This window comes from Aulonocara sp. 'chitande type north' Nkhata Bay, linkage group LG15, assembly GCF_057382095.1.
Source record: "Aulonocara sp. 'chitande type north' Nkhata Bay isolate Kocher_YH1m ecotype deep benthic linkage group LG15, A_spYH_male_GT1.1, whole genome shotgun sequence".
Classification (NCBI taxonomy): Eukaryota; Metazoa; Chordata; class Actinopteri; order Cichliformes; family Cichlidae; genus Aulonocara; species Aulonocara sp. 'chitande type north' Nkhata Bay.
The window spans coordinates 27588954-27596424 of record NC_141358.1 but is presented as its reverse complement, the minus strand read 5'-3'; positions in this window follow the sequence as shown (position 1 = coordinate 27596424).

The window sequence follows — 7471 nt, the reverse complement described above, 5'->3', positions numbered from 1 at the left end:
GTTGCTGATTTTACTACAGAGTAGGGCGGATTGTAGGGTAGCAAACATCGACGGAAAAGTTTTCAACACTGCAGGTTACCTGGTGTAATGTTTTTCAGCTAAAAAGAAACATGGTCTGACTCCTACCTAACTATATAAAGAGTAACTGAAGGTTAAATGCAGCTAACATGTCCAGGCACTTACACCTCCGCTCTGCTGCGTCTCAGCCACAATCGCTCTGGCAGCAAGGGCAGTGTTGCCAACTCCTCAGTAAGGAAAATCGCTATTGGTTGTCCTAAAAGTCGCTAGAAGTCGCTCAATGATGTCATCGCCTAATTTGCATAATTGGTCATGCTAATAATTGTAACCTACATTGTTGGAGAGAGAAATAACATCGTGGAAGAGACAACGTGAGTAAAAAACGTCCTAAATGCATTTAGAATTTATTTAGAACTACAAATTTAATTTATTTTAGCAATTATTGTTTTTTTTAATGTCACAATTCCAATTCGCACAGATGGCTCATCTGCTCACAGACCAGAGGAGGTGAGAAAATGCATTTTTAAGGAGCTCCATTCATCCTCGAGTTCACATGGTGAGAATGGTTATATGTTTATGTCCTCATAAAAGAAACCAAAGAGCTCATCATTTGACCTTCAGTACAGAGTTTAGCTCATTAGTCTCTGCTCTTTTGTGATGTCACTTCCAGCTGCTCTGACCTCTAAATAGCCTTTTCTTCCTCTCAGTCTGCTTTCTGATTCAAACACTCACCTGTCTACGCCTGAGCTCATTACATCAGCTGGTCTTGACCTTTGGCCACGCCCTCTGGTTTTTTTACACCTCTTTTCTGTGATTGTCCTTTCCTTGTAGAAATCATTTCTAAACCGTGGCTTTAAGAAGAGATGCGAAGTTTCTAAGAGGAGGAAGATCATATTTATTTAAACCATCACTACAACTGAAAAGCAGAACATGTGACTTTATACAGAGCAATAATTCATGAGCAGAGCCTAAGGTGGCGAGAGAACTGAGTTGTGACTCTCAGGTAGAAAGGCTACCTTTATCTAGTTGATCCAGAGAAAAACGGACTCTGTATGATCATTCAGCTGTTGATCTCCTCCTCCAGATGTTGATCCCTTCCTGCAGGTGTTGATCTCCTTCTGCACGTGATCCATCATGGCTTGTCAGCGTCTTCGTGTCATCTTTTAGCTCCAGTTTGTTCTCCGCCTGACATAAAGTTCTGCGCAGACACTCACTCGGGTATGCAGCGCCTCCTCCCTATATCTGCCTCCTCCCCGTCCTCAGCATGGTCTCGCTGGACACAGTTTGCGGTGCTCTGTTGTTCTCTGGTCAGCTGATCCACAGCGGCATTCACGGCAGCTCGGACCAGCGTGTAAGCCATCTGAAGCAGCTGCTGCTCGCTGTGGTCAAAACCGAGGAGGTGGAGGATAAGCTGGATAAGGTGGGGATAAGGTGAGGAAGAGCTGCCCTCCCAGCACTCCTCCTCCTCTTCCTCCTCCCTCTCCTGGGGGCAGAGCTCAATTCGAATGAACGGACCGTTTGCCGGTGCCTGAAGGGAGGAGGAGAAGGTCTGGAATGAGCTCTGAAGCTTCTTATGGAGGAATGACCCAGCGTCCGCAGAGTCACTGAAAACCTTGAGTGGTCTCCCCACGGTGATGTCATCGACCTCACCAACTCTTTGGAAGGTCTCTGGTCGATGTTCCTTCACCTCCTCATACATTTCTCCTGCTGCTGGTTCTCCTGGATTCCCAGTTGCAGCTCGATCCTGTGCCGCCTCCACGCTAGTCTCCACTATGACAGTTTCCTGAACAGTGTCCGTCTGAGCCACTCCCACCGCCACCATGTCTTCCTGTGGGCGCCTATTTCTTCCTCTGATGAAGAACCTGTGCAGCTTTTTCTGGGCCTCCCCCTGCACCTCCTCCCTCTGCTGGTATGATGAATTCCTGGACTTCCTGAACTTTGGCCATGCCCTCTTGTTAGCTCTCTTGTCCTGTGACTGAGGCTCCACCTCTGAATCGTGCTGCTGCTCTGGTTGTTTCTCGACTTTCTTCTGTATACTTCTGATGCAAATGAGCTCCGAGGAGAACCTCCTCCACCACCTGCACCTCCTCCTGTTTCTGCAGTGCCCCCTGCAGGTTCCTGTGGGTGGGGGCCTCTCCCTCCAATCCACTGAATTTTTTGAGGTCAGCTCCTCTTTCAACTGTGGTGTCTGAATGTCTCACCGTGGTTTCATTTTCCACCACCTCCAGTGGCTCCTCCCCCTCACTCCTGCTCCGGGTTTTTCCTAGCAGCAGCATGTTCAGAGGACCCCTTAGCTTCCTTTTCAGGCTGACGCTCTCCGCTCGCCCCACGTTTTCTCCGCCCTTCATCGCCATTGAAGGAAAATGTTTCCTGAAAGCGTCTGTCAAACCCTGCACATAGATTCATCAGCAGCAGGTTATTAAAGTCACACACATACACACACACACACACACACAAACAGACACACTGAATCCTGAATTAGATTATACAGTCAGTATTTGGGGAAATTAAATTATTTTAAAGATCAATGACTGAGTAACAGCTGAGACGCTGTGCTGCTGGGGTTAACTGTCTATCACAGCTGAGTGGGGTGAAGGTGTGAGGAGCGAACATCAGCTGACCATCCACAGGTAGGTCCGGGCGCTCACCTGATTCTTCTTCCACCTCCTTGGGTGAACCAAGGAGGGTGAACAACCCAAAGCTGTTGCGTGAGGCGACAAAAACAAGTCTGACCCATGAAACTGAGGGGACAAGAAGGAGGCCTGTGAGGAGCTGTCCTGCTGCTCCTCTGGCTCACCTCCACCTCTGAGGAGTTCAGCCATCATCGCCTGCTTGAGGTGAGTCAGTGCAATTCAGGTACACCCTCACAGACACTTCCAGTTGGCCTCAGACTCCAAGTGTTTACATCATGACAGGAAGTTTCTCCAAGATGGCGCCACGTATGGATGCCCTGGTGCTTCAGTGCGTTACTTCTGTTTTGTTTTTGTGCATAACTTCTGTGTCTGGGCACTCGTCTGGATATTCTTACACCAGAGAAGAGCTTCTTAACTACAGGACTACAACACCTGTGGATTTACTTCCGATATTTGTCACATCTGCGGCAGATTTACTGGAGACTCTGATCAGGAAAGTGAGACGCTGAAGGAGAGGAAAGCGAACCGGCGCTCTCGTGCGTCTGAGGAGACGTGGACTGCGAACTGCTCTTCCTGGGATCTTCCTTTCCAACGTACGCTCACTCAGGAATAAGATGGACGAGCTGGCCCTGATGAGAAGCATGAACAGAGACTTAGCCTCCTCCTGTGTCTTATGTTTTACGGAGTCATGGCTCTGTGAGGACATCCCGGACTGCGCTCTCAAGCTGGAGGGTTTTCATCTGCTGCATGCGGACCGGCAGGCCTCTCTCTCTGGTAAGACCACAGGTGGAGGTGTCTGCTTCTACATTAATAGTGGCTGGTGCACAGATGTAACAGTGATTGCTCAGCACTGCTCTTCCTCTCTGGAATACCTTTTTATTCACTGCAAACCGTTTTTTCTCCGCGGGACTTTGCTTCATTCATCTTGGCCGCTGTTTACATCCCGCCAGATGTGGATGTGCAGGCAGCTCAGTGCGCACTCACGGAGCAGATACTGCACATGGAGCGGACATTCCCGGACTCTCTCATCTTTGCTCTTGGGGACTTTAACAAAGCCAATCTGAGCCATGAGCTTCCGAAATATAAGCAGTATATTAAATGCCCGACCAGAGAGGAGGGGACATTAGACCATTGTTACAGCACGATCAGCGGGGCCTATCGTGCGGTGCCCCGCGCTTCACTCGGACTTTCTGACCACGTCATGATCCACCACCTGATCCCCGTGTACAGACAGAGGCTGAAGCTCTCCAAACCTGTCGTGAGGACTAAAAAACTGTGGAGCAACGAGGCTGTGGAGGAGCTTCGCACGTGTTTGGAGTCTACAGACTGGGACACAATGAAGGCTGCTTCTAACAGCTTGGACGAGTTTACGGACACTTTCACCTCCTATATCCACTTCTGTGAGGACAGCATTGTGCCATCACACACCAGGGTGAGGTATAACAATGACAAACCCTGGTTTACTCCTAAACTCAAAAAGGTGTGGCTGGAAAAGAGAAAGGTGTTCAGAAGCGGAAACAGGGACTGCTACAGAGAGGCCAAGTACAGGTTCACTAAAGAAGTGGATGTTGCTAAACATCAGCACTCTGAGAAGATGCAGCAGCAGATCTCAGCCTCTGTGTGGAAAGGTTTTAGGAATATCACCAACTACAAGCCTAAAACCCCCCACTCCACTGATGACTTGCTCTTGGCCAACACCCTTAACGACGTTTACTGCCGTTTTGACGAGCCATCAGGCAGCCTTCACACCTCCAACGGCCCCAACAAAAGAGACACTTTGGACACTCGTTCCCCCACCTCTCCCCCCATCACCACCTTCAAACTGTTCACCTACAACACCCCCCTCCTCACCCCACACAAAGGAGGATTTCACACCACCTCCTCCTACCACTACTCTTCATATTCATGAAGCAGATGTGAGGAAGCAGTTTAAGAGTCTGAATGCTCGAAAAGCTCCTGGCCCAGACGGTGTGTCTCCTGCCACCCTCAGACACTGTGCAAACGAGCTGGCCCCAGTGTTTTCTGGCATTTTCAACTCCTCACTGCAGGCATGTCATGTGCCTGCCTGCTTCAAGTCCTCTACCATAATCCCTGTCCCCAAGAAACCTAGGATCACTGGACTAAATGACTACAGACCTGTGGCTCTGACATCTGTGGTCATGAAGTCATTTGAGCGCCTGGTTCTCTCCTACCTCAAGACCCTCACGGCCCCCCTCCTGGACCCCCTGCAGTTTGCATACAGAGCCAACAGGTCTGTAGATGCCGCCATCAACATGGCTCTACACTTCATCCTGCTGCATCTGGACTCCCCAGGAACCTACGCCAGGATCCTGTTTGTGGACTTCAGCTCTGCCTTCAACACCATCCTTCCAGACCATCTCCGAGGCAAGCTTTCCCAGATGAATGTGCCTGATCCCATCTGCCGGTGGATCACTGACTTCCTGACGGACAGGAAGCAGCATGTGAGGCTGGGAAAGAATGTCTCGGACTCCCGGACCATCAGCACCGGCTCCCCTCAGGGCTGTGTTCTTTCTCCTCTGCTCTTCTCCCTGTACACCAACTGCTGCACCTCCACCCACCAGTCTGTCAAGCTAATCAAGTTTGCAGATGACACCACCGTTATTGGACTCATCTCAGACGGGGATGAGTCTGCCTACAGGAGGGAGGTTGAACGTCTGGTGTCCTGGTGCAGCCACAACAACCTGGTGCTGAATGCCCAGAAGACAGTGGAGATTATTGTGGACTTCAGGAAGCACACAGCCCCACTCCCCCCCATCATCCTGACTGACACCCCCATCACCTCTGTGGACTCGTTCCGCTTCCTGGGTACCACCATCACCCAGGACCTGAAGTGGGAGCCCACCATCACCTCCGTCATTAAGAAAGCCCAGCAGAGGATGTACTTCCTGAGGCAGCTGAAGAAATTCAACCTGCCAACACGGACGATGATGCAATTCTACACTGCAATCATCGAGTCCATCCTCACCTCCTCCATCACCGTGTGGTACGCTGGAGCCACTATCAGGGACAAACAGAGACTGCAGCGTGTTGTGCGCTCTGCTGAGAAGGTGATTGGCTGCAGACTCCCATCTCTGCAGGACCTGTACACCTCCAGGACACTGGGGCGTGCAGCTCGGATCTCAGCTGACTCTTCTCACCCTGGACACAATCTGTTTGACTTGCTCCCCTCAGGCAGGAGGCTCCGGTCCATTCGCACCAGAACCTCTCGCCATAAGAACAGTTTCTTCCCCTCTGCTGTTGGACACATGAACAATAACCGTATGACTGTTCCCACCACTAACACATGACCCTACGCTGTGTTCACTGCATCATTCCATGTTTGCACTGATCACCACCTGCATTCATGTATATATCGATCTACTTAGCACTTTTAATTCTTATTCTTATTTTTATTTTTATATCTATTTAAGCGTTTATGACAGTATGTTTGCACTAAGCACTGCAGCAATTTCCTAATGTTGTAAACCTGCTCAACATTTGGCAATAAAACCCTTTCTGATTCTGAAGTTCCAGTCAGCTGATCACTCTTCAATAACCTGCTGCCTCCAAAATAAACTTCCTCTTCCTCTAATGGAAACCACCTGCTGGCTGATGACATCATCAGGCATGCAGTGATGATATCATCAGGCAGGTATGAACATGAAAGAACATGATGAATGAACAGATGAGTTCTCACCTGGGTGCTTCCTGCTGATCGGATCTGTTTCTCTCGGATTCATCAGGAAACACCGAGCACATCTCTCTCCTCGCTGCCACCAGCACTGTGCCTCCCCAACCACACTGATTGATGCTTTTTTCTTTTACACAAATTGCTTCTTTGATAAAGCGATGGTACGTGGGCGGGGGAGGGGGAAGGAAACAGAAGCTTTCGTGTCCTGTAATCAGGTTTGTGTCATCAGGAGGTCCAATCACCAAATAGCTCTGTATAACGATGCCTGCACGTGTTTGTCCATAGACACGGTGTCAGTAAAGTTTTCAATAAACACACAACTCTTAAACAGGTGAGTCATAGAAGCATCCTCCCTCAGTACCGGTGTCATGAATGAGGAAAGAGACCAATCAGTTTGTTTCAGGTTGTATGCATGACTCAGCCCTGCCTCTGCTGGACACCAGAGGAACTGCAGGTGTGGGGCTGCATCCTCTTCCCTAAAACCCCTTCTATAACATACGTGTTTCCTTCTACTTCTCCGAACATCTGCTGGACATTCAACACCGAAACACACGACTGTAGCAGCATGGCTGCTACACCTTACTGTAATCACATTACAGTTACTATTACTAGTGTGACACTGGTTCTTCAGGAATCTGAAACAGTATTAAAATAAAGGTTTAACAAAACACAAAGACTTGATGAAACGTGACTGCAGAGTAACATCACTGTCACATCCAGTTTCACTTAATGGCAGCAGAGTTTGACTCTTTAAACGTTTCAGTCAGCTGATGGTTTTAGAGCAGCATTACCATCACAATGGAAATGACAGAAACCATGGAGACCTGAACAACATCACACTTAAAAACATCCAAGGTGAGTTTCATCAGCTTTTTGTGATTTCAAACAGTTAAAATGCTTCTGGAGCTGTTTTCAAACTGCTTTATTTTGACAGGATGTACTGCTACTGAAGTACTTCCTGTTACAAACACGAATGTTCATCTGTGTTTGATGATGATGGGAAGAAAAGCTCAGCATTTTACCTGCAATTAGCAGTCTGCACTAATCCTGAACAAGACACTTTAATGAGGAACCTGCAGAGAGCACAAAGCCACACATCATATGAAACAGGAAATAACAATGAAAAGAT